The sequence below is a fragment of the Triticum aestivum genome, chromosome 7A (genome assembly GCF_018294505.1).
Source record: "Triticum aestivum cultivar Chinese Spring chromosome 7A, IWGSC CS RefSeq v2.1, whole genome shotgun sequence".
Classification (NCBI taxonomy): Eukaryota; Viridiplantae; Streptophyta; class Magnoliopsida; order Poales; family Poaceae; genus Triticum; species Triticum aestivum.
Window position 1 is genome coordinate 556,336,594 of NC_057812.1, and position 18,428 is coordinate 556,355,021.

Here is an 18,428-nt window from a genome sequence, read left to right on the forward strand (position 1 = left end):
TTATGCTTTCCAAGAATTCTATATCACTTCCCATCAACAGTATGTCATACAATATGAGAAATGCTACAGAGCTCCCACTCACTTTCTTGTAAATGCAGGCTTCTCCATAAGTCTGCATAAACCCAAACGCTTTGATCATCTCATCCAAACGAATGTTCCAACTCCGAGATGCTTGCACCAGCCCATAAATCGAGCGTTGGAGCTTGCACACCTTGTCAGCATTCTTAGGATCGACAAAACCTTCTGGCTGCATCATATACAATTCTTCCTTAAGGAAACCATTAAGGAATGTCGTTTTGACGTCCATTTGCCATATTTCATAATCATAGAATGCGGCAATTGCTAACATGATTCGGACGGACTTCAGCTTCGCTACGGGTGAGAAAGTCTCATCGTAGTCAACCCCTTGAACTTGTCGATAACCCTTAGCAACAAGCCGAGCTTTATAGATGGTTATGTTACCATCCGCGTCTGTCTTCTTCTTAAAGATCCATTTATTTTCTATGGCTCGCCGATCATCGGGCAAGTCAGTCAAAGTCCATACTTCATTTTCATACATGGATCCTATCTCGGATTTCATGGCTTCCAGCCATTTGTCGGAATCCGGGCCCGCCATCGCTTCTTCATAGTTCGAAGGTTCATCGTTGTCTAACAACATGATTTCCAGGACAGGGTTGCCGTACCACTTTGGTGCGGAACGTGTCCTCATGGACCTACGAAGTTCAGTAGCAACTTGATCTGAAGTTTCATGATCATCATCAACTTCCTCTCTAGTCGGTGCAGGCACCTCAGGAACATTTTCTTGAGCTGCGCCACTTACCGGTTCAAGAGGTAATACTTCATCAAGTTCTACTTTCCTCCCACTTATTTCTTTCGAGAAAAACTCTTTCACTAGAAAGGACCCATTCTTGGCAACAAAGATCTTGCCTTCGGATCTGAGGTAGAAGGTATACCCAACAGTTTCTTTAGGGTATCCTATGAAGACGCATTTTTCCGATTTGGGTTCGAGCTTTTCAGGTTGAAGTTTCTTGACATAAGCATCGCATCCCCAAACTTTTAGAAACGACAGCTTAGGTTTCTTCCCAAACCATAATTCATACGGTGTCGTCTCAACGGATTTCGACGGAGCCCTGTTTAAAGTGAATGCAGCAGTCTCTAAAGCATAGCCCCAAAATGATAGCGGTAGATCGGTAAGAGACATCATAGATCGCACCATATCCAATAGAGTGCGATTACGATGTTCGGACACACCATTTCGCTGAGGTGTTCCAGGCGGCGTGAGTTGTGAAACTATTCCACATTTTCTTAAGTGTGTGCCAAATTCGTGACTCAAGTATTCTCCCCCACGATCTAATCGCAAGAACTTGATTTTCTTGTCACGTTGATTCTCAACCTCACTCTGAAATTCCTTGAACTTTTCAAAGGTCTCAGACTTGTGTTTCATTAAGTAGACATACCCATATCTACTCAAGTCATCAGTGAGGGTGAGAACATAATGATAGCCACCGCGAGCCTCAACACTCATTGGACCGCACACATCAGTATGTATGATTTTTAATAAGTTGGTTGCTCGCTCCATTGTTCCTGAGAACAGAGTCTTGGTCATTTTACCCATGAGGCATGGTTCGCACGTGTCAAATGATTCGTAATCAAGAGACTCTAAAAGTCCATCTGCATGAAGCTTCTTCATGCGTTTGACACCTATGTGACCAAGGCGGCTGTGCCACAAGTATGTGGGACTATCATTATCAACCTTACATCTTTTGGTATTCACACTATGAATATGTGTAGCATTACGCTCGAGATTCATTAAGAATAAACCATTCACCATTGGAGCATGACCATAAAACATATCTCTCATATAAATAGAACAACCATTATTCTCGGATTTAAATGAGTAGCCATCTCGAATTAAACGAGATCCTGATACAATGTTCATGCTCAAAGCTGGCACTAAATAACAATTATTGAGGTTTAAAACTAATCCCGTAGGTAAATGTAGAGGCAGCGTGCCGACGGCGATCACATCGACCTTGGAACCATTCCCGACGCGCATCGTCACCTCGTCCTTCACCAGTCTCCGCTTATTCCGCAGCTCCTGCTTTGAGTTACAAATGTGAGCAACCGCACCGGTATCAAATACTCAGGAGCTACTACGAGTACTGGTAAGGTACACATCAATTACATGTATATCACATATACCTTTAGTGTTGCCGGCCTTCTTATCCGCTAAGTATTTGGGGCAGTTCCGCTTCCAGTGACCACTTCCCTTGCAATAAAAGCACTCAGTCTCGGGCTTGGGTCCATTCTTTGGCTTCTTCCCGACAGCTTGCTTACCGGGCGCGGCAACTCCCTTGCCGTCCTTCTTGAAGTTCTTCTTACCCTTGCCTTTCTTGAACTTAGTGGTTTTATTCACCATCAACACTTGATGTTCCTTTTTGACTTCTACCTCTGCTGATTTCAGCATTGAATATACCTCAGGAATGGTCTTTTCCATCCCCTGCATATTGAAGTTCATCACAAAGCTCTTATAGCTTGGTGGAAGCGACTGAAGGATTCTATCAATGACCGCATCATCCGGGAGATTAACTCCCAGCTGAGTCAAGCGGTTATGCAACTCAGACATTTTGAGTATGTGCTCACTGACAGAACTATTTTCCTCCATCTTACAGCTGAAGAACTTGTCGGAGACTTCATATCTTTCGACCCGGGCATGATCTTGGAAAACCATTTTCAGCTCTTCGAACATCTCATATGCTCCGTGTCTCTCAAAACACTTTTGGAGCCCCGGTTCTAAGTTGTAAAGCATGCCGCACTGAACGAGGGAGTAATCATCAGCACGTGTCTGCCAAGCATTCATAATGTCTTGATTCTGTGGGACGGGTGCGTCACCTAGCGGTGCTTCTAGGACATAATCTTTCTTGGCAGCTATGAGGATAATCCTCAGGTTCCGGACCCAGTCCATATAGTTGCTGCCATCGTCTTTTAGCTTGGTTTTCTCTAGGAACGCGTTGAAGTTGAGGACAACGTGGGCCATTTGATCTACAAGACATATTGTAAAGATTTTAGACTAAGTTCATGATAATTAAGTTCATCTAATCAAATTATTATTCAACAAAAAAAATTATTAAATGAACTCCCACTCAGATAGACATCCCTCCAGTCATATAAGTATAATATGATCTGAGTTAACTAGGCCGTGTCCGATCATCACGTGAGACGGACTAGTCAACACCGGTGAACATCTTCATGTTGATCGTATCTTCTATACGACTCATGCTCGACCTTTCGGTCTTCTGTGTTCCGAGGCCATGTCTGTACATGCTAGGCTCGTCAAGTCAACCTAAGTGTATTGCGTGTGTAAATCTGGCTTACACCCGTTGTATTCGAACGTTAGAATCTATCACACCCGATCATCACGTGGTGCTTCGAAACAACGAACCTTCGCAACGGTGCACAATTAGGGGGAACACTTTCTTAAAATTATTACGAGGGATCATCTTATTTAGGCTACCGTCGTTCTAAGCAAATAAGATGTAAAACATGATAAACATCACATGCAATCAAATAGTGACATGATATGGCCAATATCATTTGCTCCTTTTGATCTCCATCTTCGGGGCTCCATGATCATCGTTGTCACCGACATGACACCATGATCTCCATCATCGTGTCTTCTTGAAGTTGTCTCGTCATCTATTACTTCTACTACTATGGCTAACGCTTTAGCAATAAAGTAAAGTAATTACATGACATTTATGTTGACACGCAAGTCATAAATAAATAAAGACAACTCCTATGGCTCCTGCCGGTTGTCATACTCATCGACATGCAAGTCGTGATTCCTATTACAAGAACATGATCATCTCATACATCACATATATCATTCATCACATCCTTTGGCCATATCACATCACAAAACACTTGCTGCAAAAACAAGTTAGACGTCCTCTAATTGTTGTTGCAAGTTTTTACGTGGCTGCTATAGATTTCTAGCAAGAACGTTTCTTACCTACGCCAAAACCACAACGTGAATTGCCAATTTCTATTTACCCTTCATAAGGACCCTGTTCATCGAATCTGATCCGACTAAAGTGTGAGAGACAGACACCCGCCAGCCACCTTATGCAACTAGTGCATGTCAGTCGATGGAACCGGTCTCACGTAAGCGTATGTGTAAGGTTGGTCCGGGCCGCTTCATCCCACAATGCCGCCGAATCAAGATAAGACTAGTAACGGCAAGATAATTGACAATTTCGACGCCCACAACTGCTTTGTGTTCTACTCGTGCATAGTAACTACGCATAGACCTAGCTCATGGTGCCACTGTTGGGGAACGTAGCAGAATTTTAAAATTTTCTACGCATCACCAAGATCAATCTATGGAGTCATCTAGCAACGAGGGAGATAAGAGTGCATCTACATACCCTTGTAGATCACGAGCGGAAGCGTTAAGAGAACGGGATTGATGGAGTCGTACTCGACGTGATCTGAATCACCGAAGATCCTAGCGCCGAACGGACGGCACCTCCGCGTTCAACACACGTACGGAGCGAGGACGTCTCCCGCGCCTTGATCCAACAAGGAGGAGGGAGAGGTTGAGGAAGATGGCTCCAACAGCTGCACGACGGCGTGGTGGTGGTGAAGCTGCAGTACTCCGGCAGGGCTTCGCCAAGCTCTTATGGAGGAGGAGAGGTGTTGGGGAGGGGAGGGGCTGCGCCTTTGATGTTGTGTGCAGCCCTCCCCTCACCCCTCTATTTATAGGGGAAGGGGGAAGGGGGCCGGCCCCCTCTAGATGGGATCTAGAGGGGGGGCGGCGGCCAAGGGGAGGGGGGCTTGCCCCCCAAGCAAGGGGGCGCCCCCCTTAGGGTTTCCCCCCAACCCTAGGCGCATGGGCCCTAGGGGGTGTGGCGCCCCAGCCCACTTGGGCTGGTTCCCTTCTCCATACAGCCCATAAGGCCCCCCCGGAAGAGGTGGCCCCTCCCGGTGGACCCCCGGAACCCCTCCGGTGGCCCCGGTACAATACTGATATGCCCTCGAACCTTTCCAGCGACCGTATGACAACTTCCCATATATAAATATTTACCTCCGGACCATTCCGGAACTCCTCGTGACGTCCGGCATCTCATCCGGGACTCCGAACAACATTCAATAATCACATATAAGTCTTCCTAACAACCCTAGCGTCACCGAACCTTAAGTGTGTAGACCCTACGGGTTCGGGAGACATGCAGACATGACCGAGACGACTCTCCGGTCAATAACCAACAGCGGGATCTGGATACCCATGTTGGCTCCCACATGCTCCACGATGATCTCATCGGATGAACCACAATGTCGAGGATTCAATCAATCCGTATACAATTCCCTTTGTCAATCGGTACGTTACTTGCCCAAGACTCGATCGTCGATATCCCAATACTTTGTTCAGTCTCGTTACCGGTAAGTCACTTTACTCGTACCGTAATGCATGATCCCGTGATCAACCACTTGATCACATTGAGCTCATTACGATGATGCATTATCGAGTGGGCCCAGAGATACCTCTCCGTCATACGGAGTGACAAATCCCAGTCTCGATTCATGCCAACCCAACAGACACTTTCGGAGATACCTGTAATGTACCTTTATAGTCATCCAGTTACGTTGTGACGTTTGGCACACCCAAGGCACTCCTACGGTATCCGGGAGTTGCACAATCTCATGGTCTAAAGAAATGATACTTGACATTCAGAAAAGCTACAGCAAACGAACTACACAATCTTTGAGCTATGCTTAGGATTGGGTCGTGTCCATCACATCATTCTCCTAATGATGTGATCCCGCTATCACTGACATCTAATGTCCATAGTCAGGAAACCATGACTATCTTTTAATCAACGAGCCAGTCAACTAGAGGCTCACTAAGGGCGTGTTATGGTCTATGTATTCACACATGTATTACGATTTCCGGATAACACAATTATAGCATGAACAATAAACAATTATCATGAACAAAGAAATATAATAATAACCATTTTATTATTGCCTCTAGGGCATATTTTCAACACAGGCTACAACAAATTTTGTGACAGAAGGTAGAAAGTAGAAGTCTTACATCTTTTTCAAAGCTCTGGCGATTGTTGGCTCGGAGCTCTTGAACCTGCTTTACGCATACAATGCAAGTCAAATCTCGGCCTCTTGTTATAGTCATAGTACGATCTCCCCTGAAATCCTCGTCATGGGCCACCATCTCCAAACCTTCATGGGCCAGAGAAGATAATAAAACATGCCAAACAGATCGAGAAAAGTGTCATAATAAGTATTTATTTTTAGTTGCAGTAGAAAGATCGAGCCTAGGAGTATCTATTTTTTTGTTTCGTTGTGCGTTGCATTTGGAGCTGCATAAAAAATTGATCATTGCATTCTTCCAAATCCAGAATGTCCAGTCTTTGCCAATGTGGCCCATTACAATCATCATACAGTGCATTGAGAAAAGAAAGAAAGAAAAAAGAAAAAGAGAGGAACAGGCAAAGAAGAAATTATTGCTATATTTTTGCTAGAAGATAACATGGCCTATATGACTATATTGATCTAGGCAAAGATCTTTACCCAAGATCCTTCTCTAATTATCAAATATTCATGCTTGGAGTCAAAACCAAACAAACTTGCATCTTGACCTGCCTACACTCTATGCTTACAACACCGACCGTACACTGCACTTCATCCACAGTGCAAACTGAAAGACATGCAGCTCTTGTTTGAGAACCAAAGAGATATGCACACACATCATGGTACTGAAAGATGATAGAGTTACTGGAAGATAATAGAGTTGTGATATGTGATATATAGCAAAGCTCGCAACGTGCAAAATCAGAACACAAAATTCGAATTGATCTAGCTAGTGAGCGAATGATGCTTACACAATCTGAATCTGCTGCTGCCCATGCAGGTTGGGATCACTGCGGTAGAAGGTGCAGCCCCTGCTGAACTGGAACGGCAGCCCCTCCCACTCTACACCCATTACACAGATCATAATCATACCCTGCTCCACCAGCTCAAGCATCCGAATTCCAGAACAAAAACGGCCCAGCCAGGTGAAGAAGGATTTAATTTGCGTACCGAGGTGCCAAGTAAGTGGATGGCGGAGGGTCATGGCCGTAGATGTCGTCAATGACAAAGTGGAGATGAGGGCTGACACGCCCATGAAGTCACCAAAGAAGGCCACCACTTGGTCCTCCCCCACCATGGACCGTCGGAAGCCAGGAACAACAGGTCATCACACACGCATACCTCCACATCAGCTTCGCCAGCGTCGCCTAATGCATCCACAACACAAAGTTGAGTCCCCACAACCATCCGAGCGTGATGTTGAAGGCAAAACAAATGAGAAAGCTCATCTTACCGTCATCCCGTGCACCTCCACATGGCGTTCGCCGCCGAATTGGTCGGCACTGGTGCTGCTATGCACATCCGGTGCACGCCCTCAATAACCAGGTCTGTGTGGACGGCGGACAAAAAGAAAAGGAGAATAAACAGTCTTTTCTTCAATATTATCATATAGGTAGAGATAGTGATAGTGAAGTTTTTTTCCAGCGAACCTTCAAAGGTTCCAAGAATGATTTGTATGTTGTTTACATTATAATAATGAATTGTTTTGAACTTTTAAAGTGGACTGGATTTGTAGTGAACTACTAAAATTTAAATAGTGAACTCCTCCAATTTTACCCTGCCCAAAAACAAGAACTTCTGCAATTCCGTTTTATGGAGAACACACCACTCTTCTTACTTGTAATTGCTTTTTATAAGCTGTATAAGAGCAACCGCACTGTCTTTTTTTATTTTTTAAAAATGAAGAAAAATCATCTCTTATAGGCATAACAACAAACAAGTGGAGGGCACCCTGAACATCAAATTTGTATATTAGCACATCTGGCAGAAAATATTTTGCTAATTCATGAATCAGTCCGCATGCATTAGCCATCACATTAGCAGGTAGCATAGATACACGTCATTCTGTAGCTGTGCATCAATTAGAGAGAGAGAGAGAGCTGTTTTCGGTGCATCAAAAGAGGAACTTTTGGTGGCTGCTCTGAATCAAATAGCAATCGAATCTCAATACTAATTAGAGAAGGGAGAGGAACTTACAGTTGCTGCTCTGTATCAAATGTGCCGATGCGACACATGTTTTCCCTATTACCTAGGCGGCTGGCGAGCCCATCGAGCTAGGGTATATTGGGCTCCCTCCGGCGGCGTCTGGCGAGTCAGCCATGGCCATTACAACGGGCACCACCTGCATCGCGAGATCCACATCAGCTCGTGAAGGGAGAGAATTGGCGGCCCGCGGAGGGAGAGGAGCGGACACTCTGGGAGGGGAGGAGTGGATCCAGCAAAGCAAGATCCATGGCGACTGGGGGAGGGATAGGAGCAGCGTGCAGCGAGAGAAGCACGGCGTGCAGTTTTTCTTAGAAAAATAACGATTCGGTTTAGAAGAAGAAGAAGATACCCAGGTTCGAGTCCTGTCCCCATCGAAATCTTTTTTAACGCATCGTTGGCTTGTCGGCCTTCTTCTGGGCCACGGATGCAGCCCAGGATGCAGCCAGTCGAGGCCCAACGGAGCAATGTGCGAGAAAAATATCGCATCCCTCACGTCATATAGATATAGATAATAGTATATGCACGTAAAATAGTACCACCTCGGATGTAGAAACTAATATAGATAAAAAAAACTGAAAGCGTAAATTCACGGAAAGAAGCGTATTGTGACAGTGAGCCCGACAAAGTCAATCTGTGCTTTATTATTAAGAAAAGATTTATTTGGTTTACTAGCAAAAGGGCCCGTGCGTTGCAACGGGAGGAAAATATATCGCATGCCTCTAGCCCAATAGCCCCATGGCTAAAAGCCCCCACAAGTTTACGCCCTCTATTTCAACACATCACATTACTCATGACAAACAGGAGCAGAACGGGACAAATGGGCAACGAACGATGGAAAAGAAAAAAAACATTCTCCAATAAAATTTCACAAAGTGTTTCGAGAAAATGTAAAGCTAGTTTGTAATTTCACGGAAATGCCACTTCTAGAATGCATAAAAACATAATCCGGCCAATCATTTTATATTGATATGTTCACACACTTAAGTTGTGCTATTATTGCCTCGTGTTTCAATTGGTAAATAAGAAAATTAATGATGTCGGGTGTTGTTTGAGGATGAAAATTGTTCTCTCTCATACCCTTAATCAACTCAAACACTCTGATATGTAAATTCAGGCATATACATTTAGCTTGTACTACAGAAAAAATAAAGCTAGAAACTTAGCAAGTACTATTACTTTTCAAGGACCAAAAACTTGAAAGAGCACAGAAAAAATGAAGAACATCCCTCTAGTGGAAGCACTACATGCATTTGTGAGTCCAAGCATAGTATCTCCAATAAATTATTCAGAAAAAAAACATGCCTCAAAAATTTAGAGACCTCATGACAGGTGGACTGATACCCAATATATCTTTAGATAAACAATGAGCATGTTTCCCCAGGTAATCTGATGAACTGAAGCAAATTATCCGCAACAAATAGAAAAGAAAAATAGTAGATCATCCAAGGATCAAATGGGCAAACAGTAATACAATCTTGAAAAGAAACACCAATTTCAGTAAATTTTACCACAAAAAATTGCAGTTATGTCTCACTTCTTTCCTTGTACCCAAAATAATTCCAAAAATACCATACCGCAAATTACAAAAATTCCACAGACCTCATGAAAGGTAACCTGATGTACTTTAGGCCCAGTATAGTGCTTCTACTTAGCCTAATAGGGGCAGCACCATTCAAAAAACTAACAAATCAAATCAATCAAATGCAAGCTTTTTGTTCACTGTAACTATTCCGCAAGACTGTGCTCAAATATAAGCTATTTAGAGGATCACAACTATAGTACTGTGCGATATTTAGAAATCAGCATGCGCGCGCAAGTGCAGCTCAATTGCATACCAGTTTCGTGATGGCAACTAAATCTGAAGTCCAAAAGCTTAAGTAACCTCAAAGTTGAAATATCGCATCCTTGCAGCTATGTTTCCACTGACAAATTGACTTCTTGCTAATGGAGCAACCCAACTATTAGCCGTAACATAATAAAAATACTGCAGCGATACATTCTTATTGGTAAGAAACATAATTTTATTGCTAGAGATAAATTATTTGTTTCACCGTGCTAGAGATAAATTCTTTATTCCACCGAAATGACATAATTTTTATGTTCGGGAAACTTGATGTTTTGGCAAGATCCTTGTGCAAGTGAACCGATTCACCGATAAGATATTGATATTCTAAGTGAATAAGTAAAGCATATATAACCACAAAATGGTACCGGATAAAAGAAACTAGCAATGCAATGAAGATAATAACAAAGAAAGGAACTCCAAACATAATCAACCAGCAAAAAACATTTAAAATAAATTTTGCAAGAAAACATGCCCGTGCATTACAACGGGGCATAAATATTCTAGTGATGATAAATCATTCTATGTAGAAGTTCTTAGAGTGATATAAGTTCAGATCCAAACAAAGTTACTACTGTACTTTGCATAAATCAGCTGAGCTAGTGGGTAAATTTAGTCAGTAAACCACGCAATTCAGACTTAAAAAAGATTCCAAGGTGTAGTACGGAATCACGGTTTGCCACAAATAAAGGCTAAGTTGAACTACTATAAAATATAGGAGGTTGCCCAGAGAATAGTCAGGAACTCCTAGGTGCTCTTACCAAAGTGCAGATTGACGATGCAAACCACAATTAATAATGTGCATGAGCAATTAAACAATGGACCACCTACAATTCAGATTAGCACAGAAGAGAACTACTAAACTATGAGCTCCCCTGAAAAACAACCCATAAACAGAAATATCAAGGGGCCAAATTTATTGTGTTTTTTTACCTTGTGCAGACTTAGCCTTGTCATACTGGCTTCGCGCAGATGAATCAGTCTTCCTTACACTCAACCAATGTAGTTGCACTTGCACATCTGCCGGACTGGTACACGGTAACATGACAATCTGAGTCATTCAGATTCAGCTCGTCTGGGTAGAGATGTACTACTTGTTCTCTTCTCTTGGAGGCTGGCTTGATTTGGAGATCTCCTCACATTGCAGAAGAATCACTTCTGATTCCCTCCACCAGAAGAACTCAAGAACAAAAGCGCTCAAACATAGTATGCGAAAGAATTTCCAGAAACCAAATCGACCACACGACGAGCTAACAACCTTCTCCTGTTCAGAATTCCAATAATAGAAAAATAAATTTGGAAATAAATTAAGACTGTATCTTATTCTCTTAAAACTGAGGATTTGCAAGCATTTAAGACCTTCTGCTCTCTGTACCACATTTTAAAGATATACTCATATAGATAACCTTGAGAAAAAAGTGTTCATCGCATTTTTCCCTTCTAAGATGTTAGATAGATACTACAACCTAATAAGTATTCATGGATCAATTGCAGTAGTTGATGTCTAGTATCATTTGTTTGAGTTAATCAATGAATTATAGGTATCAATAGGACTTCACCTCATTCCACTTCTATTGCCCTTGTTCCGATATTGATTTGACACCAGCCTCTCTAGTAGACGGAGAATCCATGTCAATAACAGCCTCTCAAGTCTCAAAGTACATACTCATAAAATCCTCCTCAAGTAATTTTATTGTTTCCATAAGCAATCATGAACCTACTGTACCAACATGAACAGTCAATACATATTAGTAGTGTACACAGAAATACATATCACATACTCCTGCCATCTCTCGCACTCATGATGATCACATACTGTTGCTTCTGATCACAGATAGTCCTCTCCCTCAAACAAATACATCTATATGAATTGGGCTGCATATAATTAGGAGAACGTTATGGACCTCAAGGTGGGTGCAGAAATTTATCAGCTCAATCTACCTCCCATCACTGAAAAGACAGAAGAAAAAATTGCTTAGTTCTGAATTTCATCGAGCATCTAATAAATAATTTAAATAGTGATGACACATTGAGCTGGAATCAGTTGAAACAGAGGTAGTACATCATAGTCGGTTAGGTAGTGCAGTCACTACCCACTAAAAAAAGTAATGACATATCCTACAGGAAAACAACAATCAGAAAATGATTATAAAAAACAAATATGTTCCCCATAGTCCGTTGCATATCGCTTAGAGCATACACGCACTGTGACATTTCTGATGAACATCACTGGACAGAACCTAAAACTGGAGTAACATGGAGCAACTTCAGAAAAATGAGCTAATGACGATGTATATGCCTACTTTCTGATTCTAAAATTTCATGGTTCAGTTTACTGTTATTCTGCCCTACTTCAATCAAATAATCATGCAAACAAAGCATTCATATACATGCCAAGAATAATGCTAATTTTGGTGCTAACAGTAGGGGTGCTCAGGTGTATAACGTCAAGGAACACACTAACAGGTTGTTTTTCCTGGAACTTTGTTCCTTCTATGAAATCTGAATATAAATGCAACTGGAACATAACTATCACTCAAACTTTTGACTGTGTGTAGGCCCAAACTTGGTCGGATTAGCATGGTTCAGTTTAGAATATAGGAACACCACAACGGATGTAAACTCCAAGGTGTAAGTCAATACTGAATCTTCAGATATGTGTCTTGTTCAGACAACAAACAATCCTGAACAAATCTCTAAAAAAATTCAGAGATGCAAACATGCTAGCCTCAGGTGTAGTAACTTTCATGGGGAGAAATACCTCTGGTGTAGCCACCTCAGGCGATGGAGGGCTCGACGGGTGTTCTTCTTCCGCCGGCGAACTCGGCATAGTACGGCTGGACGGATGATTTTCCTCCGCCAGCGACATTGGATGCTCCTTTGAGAGTTGCAATGTGATGGGATTTGATGGAGATTCTGGTCGAGGGACGCGGCCTGATGGACGTTCTGGTCGAGGATCCCTCCTCATGACAGCCAAGTCCAATCCGGGTCGGGCACTACATGCTTTTGCGTTGGAGAAGAACAGAGACTCGAACTCGATTACATTGGAAATTGACTTATGTTGGAGAAGGACACGGTCTCCAATTCCATCCAAATCATGACAGCACACTGAAGATTCAGAGAACTGAAGCTGGCCTCGCTGTTGTGTTCGGGCGTCCATCCAAATCACGACACTGCACTAAAAATTCAGATAACTGAAGCTCGCTGTTGTGGACAGTGAACCGAAAATTCAGATAACTGAAGCTTCCTGTTGTGTTTGTGTATCTATGTGATGGGGGGCCGTCCGAGCATCTGGCCGTGGGAGGCAAGGATGTGTGCGGAGCGCCGGTTGCTGGAGGCCAGCGGCGTGCTATGTTGTAGCTTCGCTGGTGCCTGCAGTAGCGAGTCCATCTTCTCCTCGGCGCGGCGCCTAGCCGCACCAGCTCCACGCCAATCACCTCGGCCGTCCACTCCTCGCGCACCACTGACTGCACCAACCGCGGCAGGTCCAGCGTGCCGCCGTCGCCATCCTGCAGCGACGCGTGCGTCGGGGACTTGCCATTGAGGAGCTCCAGCAAGAGCACGCCCAGAGAGTGTCGCCGTGTAAGACAAGATATTTTGGGAACTGCACGACACCCCTAACCGGGGTGTGGCTATCTCATTATATAGAGGTAGCCAAGGGGTACAATACAACGTTACAATACAGAGGCTACGTATATACAGTCTAACACCCTCCCTCAATCTTAACTATGTCCTGAAGTACAAAGCAAGTTAAGATTGCGCCTACAGCCTACAAACTGTGGTTGTGGTAGAGGCTTCGTGAAGATGTCAGCAAGTTGATCCTTTGATGAGATGAACTTGATACAGAGTAGCTTCTGTGCAACACGTTCCCGAACAAAGTGATAATCCACCTCAATGTGTTTTGTCCTCGCATGAAACACTGGATTAGAAGAAAGATATGTAGCACCAATGTTGTCACACCACAGAACTGGAGGACGAGCTTGAGGAACACGCAACTCTCTCAACAGAGACTGTACCCATATGATCTCAGCAGTTGCATCAGCAACGGCTTTGTATTCAGCCTCAGTACTGCTGCGAGACACAGTTGCTTGCTTGCGAGCATTCCAGGCGATCAAGTTAGGACCCAGAAATACCGCATAACCCCCCGTGGATCGCCTGTCATCCGGACAACCAGCCCAGTCGGCATCAGAGAAGGCCGAGAGCTCATATGACGGTGCAGGCTGAAGATGCAGACCATAGGCAGCAGTACTACTGACATAGCGCAAAATACGCTTGACGGCTGACCAGTGAGACGTCCTGGGTGCATGCAAAAACTGACAGACACGGTTAACTGCATAGGAGATATCAGGCCTGGTGATAGTGAGATATTGCAGACCACCAACAATACTGTGATACTCAGTAGCATCATCAGCCGAGAGAGAGTCACCATCAAGAGCAGACAACCGATCAGTAGCAGACATCGGAGTGAAAACAGGTTTGCATTTGAGCATTCCAGCACGACGCAACAAGTCCAAGGAGTACTTCTTCTGAGTGAGAGTCAAACCTGCAGAGGACCGTGAAACCTCAAGACCAAGGAAAAAGTGAAGAGCACCCAAATCCTTGACAGCAAAATCATCACGAAGAGCAACCACAAGGCGATCAGCTGCAGCAGCCGAAGAACTGACAAGGATGATATCATCAACATAAACCAGGATATACATCGTAGCCTCAGAGCGCTGGAGGAGGAACAGTGATGTATCAGCAGTGGATGGAGTAAACCCAAGAGCCCGAAGAACGGATCCAAGGCGAGCATGCCATGCACGAGGAGCCTGTTTCAGTCCATACAGCGCCTTGACCAGATGACAGAGATGATGAGGTCGTGTCGGATCAACAAAACCAGGCGGCTGACGCATATAAACCTCCTCCTCCAGAATGCCATGGAGAAAGGCATTCTGTACATCAAGCAGACGAAGGAACCATCCACGAGTAATCGCAAGAGACAGTAGTAACCGAATGGTAGTAGGCTTGATAACTGGACTGAACGTGTCTTCATAATCAAGACCATACCTCTGTTTGAAGCCCTTGGCGACTAACCGTGCCTTGTAACGCTCAATGGAACCATCAGCATGGCGCTTGACCTTGAAAACCCACTTGGAATCAATGATGTTGACGCCAGACTTTGGAGGAACAAGATGCCAAGTATCATTCTGTTGGAGGGCATAAAACTCTTGTTCCATTGCAGCATGCCAATGAGGAATACTCAACGCAGCCTGAAAGTGACGAGGCTCTGCATTAGGGTCGCCAGCAGTATGAGCCATGCACGCAGCAAGCCACGCAACCGTGCCATCTGTCCGCTCTTTCGGGCGAAACACACCAGACTGGCTCCGTGTGCGCGGTCGAAGTGTGACGGCAGAATCTGCCGGAGCCGGAGCTGGAGCAGAATCAGCAGAGGTCGTGGACGAGGCCGAAGCCGAGTCCGGCGAGTCAGGCTCCCCGGTGGCCGAGGCAGGCGACGAGGCCGCTGGGCTAGCGACAGCACCGGCCGGCCCAGGGGACGCCCCCGCCAGTGGCCCAGGCGAGCCACGCAGGGCTGGTGACGCCCGCGAGCCAGGCGAGCCGAGCGAGGGTCCCGCTGGTGTGGACGAGGCTCGCGGGTCGGGCGAGGTGGCCACTGGCGAAGCCTGCGAGCCGGGCGAGGCGGCTACTGGGGTGGCCGGGTCCTGCGAGTCGGACGAGGCGGGCGAGGCACCCGCCACTGGCGCTGGCGTGGGTGAGCCAGGCGGGCTGACCGCCTCGGGCGACCGGAGAGCGGGTTGGCGGGTGCCACCCGTTATGCATGGCACATGCACGTCCCGACCAGAAGAATCATCAGCGACCTGTTCATCAAGGAGCTCGAGCCGAGCACCGCGTCCAATACCTGCAGCATGATTAGGAAGCAACGCAGGGGCATATGCAACATCCACAAACTGATCAGGCGTAGGTGTAGACACAGGCATTGGTGGTGTGGAAGTGGAAGTGGTGAGGTCAGTCGGAAGTGCACGAAAGGGAAACACATTTTCATCAAACACAACGTCACGAGAGATGTAGACGCGGTTGGTAGGAACATGTAAGCACTTGTACCCTTTGTGAAGAGAACTGTACCCAAGAAAGACACACTTCTTAGACCTGAACTCTAGCTTGCGCTTGTTGTATGGACGGAGATGAGGCCAGCAGGCACACCCAAACACCTTGAAGAAAGTGTAGTCCGGAGTCTCATTAAGCAAGAGCTCAAGCGGAGTTTGCATTTTCAGAAGCCTCGAGGGTAGCCTGTTTATAAGAAAACAAGCTGTAGAGAAAGCATCACTCCAGAACCGAAACGGGACGGAGGCATGAGCTAGCAAGGTTAAGCCAGTTTCAACAAGATGACGATGCTTACGCTCAGCAGCACCATTCTGCTGATGTGTGTGAGGGCATGACACGCGGTGCGAGATCCCAAGCTCATTAAAAAACGAGTTGAGGTTGTGGTATTCACCCCCCCCAGTCGGATTGGACATGGATGATTTTGTGCTTAAGAAGGCGCTCAACGTGTGCTTGAAACTGAATGAAGACATCAAACACATCAGACTTTCGCTTAATAAGATATAACCAAGTGAAACGGCTGTAAGCATCAATGAAACTGACATAATAATTGTGACCACTAACGGATGTCTGGGCATGACCCCATACATCAGAAAACACAAGCTCAAGAGGATGTTTCACAACACGACTAGACTCTGAAAACGCAAGCTGATGACTCTTGCCCTGCTGACAGGTATCACAAATTGTTTCAGCAGTTTTATTGGACACAACTGGTAGATCATGACGATGCAAAATATGTCGAACTATGGGAGTCGCCGGGTGACCAAGGCGCGCATGCCAGTGTGTAGGCGACACACGAACACCACTGAACACCTGAGGAGAGGACGACGTGGAAGAGGAGCGCGGCGCATCAAGTGCATACAGGCCATGGCGAAGACGACCGCTAAGCAGAACGGCCCTCGTGTCCCGATCCTTGATAAAGAAACGAAAGGGGTGAAACTCAGCAAGGACATTGTTATCACGGGTAAGTTGAGGAATGGACAACAAACTACGTGTAGCAGAAGGAACACGAAGGACATTAGATAGATGCAATGTGCGAAAGTTGTGTGCAAGGAGAGAAGCCTGACCAACATGAGAGATGCGCATACCTGCTCCACTAGCGATGTGCACCTGATCATGACCGCGATATGGCTCCTGAGTAGAGAGCTTACCCATCTCACCGGTGAGGTGGTTGGTAGCTCCAGTGTCCATGTACCATGCAGGATCAACGGAGTATGACGGAGTGCGACCATGATCATGACTCGTCACAGCAGCGGCGGCCTGCTTGTCGTTCCCCTTTCCGTTGTTGCCAAGGCCCAGAAAATCCTGCTTGTAGCGACGATGACAGCGAGAGGCAATGTGGCGCTCCAAGCCACATAGCTGGCACGCCTGTTGGGCACCACAAGAAGAACAACACGCCACGGGCCGGTTACCACCTGTGATGGTTGGAGCGCTGCCCCTCGAAGCTAGTGATGAGGGCAGCGCTGGTTTGCCTCCGGACGAAGATGACCGCTAAGGCTTGCCGCGAGTTGCGGTATTGGCGGAGGCGAAACTGGGAGAGGCTCGGCGCGCCTTGATGCGCTGCTCGCGGCCAAGCAGACGGGCGTAGAGCTCACGAGGTGGTAGCGGGTCATCGCGACCGTGAACGTTCTCAATGAGATTGTCATAATCATCATCAAGCCCATTCAGTACAAAGGTGGTGAACTCCTGATCCTGTAGCGACTGGCCGATGGAGGCCAATGTGTCGGCGAGACCCCGCATCTTGTTGAAGTAGTCGGTGATGCTGAGGTCACCAAGCTTCGTCTCACCCAACTCGGTGCGGATAGAGTGAGCACGCGCCTGAGACTGAGAGGCAAAACTGGTGTGAAGCGCCGCCCACGCCTCCCGGGATGTAGCGGCGAAGATGACCAGCGACGAGATGCTCGGGGTGAGCGAGGACTGGATGGCGGAGAGGATGGCCTGATCCTGGGCCACCCAGGTGTGGTACGCAGGGTGGTGGGGTGGTGGACACGGTATGGACCCGTCAACATATCCCTCCAAGTAGCGGCTCCGCAGAAGAGGCAACACCTGGGCACGCCAGGACAAGTAATTATCCGGCGCAAGCTTCACCGGGAGCAGATGTGAAAAGTAGAACGGTGACGACGCGGTGACCGGGTCGGTATGAGCAGCAGACACCGGATACAGTGCGGGAAACCCGGGAGGACCAGCAGCGTGGGCCCCGTAGGGCGGTACGACCGCGGCCCCGGGAGGATGCGGCTGTGGCGCGGCCGCAGCCCCGTACGACGGCTATAGCGAGGCAGCCGCCTCTCCTGCGTAGGAGGCCGCAGCCCCGTGCGGCCCTGGGTAGGCTGCGTAGGGGTGCTGGGGAGGCAAC

General features: G+C 46.2%; 1 long non-coding RNA gene across 1 annotated transcript; it reads right to left on the reverse strand.

Moving 5' to 3' along the window:
* Positions 1–6,248: 6,248 nt before the first annotated feature.
* LOC123148193 (uncharacterized) lies at positions 6,249–10,904 on the reverse strand. Its single transcript, XR_006473682.1, has 5 exons — positions 8,486–10,904; positions 8,128–8,272; positions 7,385–7,478; positions 7,102–7,298; positions 6,249–6,993 (listed from the first exon to the last, which is right to left on the reverse strand). It is a non-coding gene; the product is annotated as an uncharacterized lncRNA (long non-coding RNA).
* Between the last annotated feature and the right edge of the window lie 7,524 nt (positions 10,905–18,428).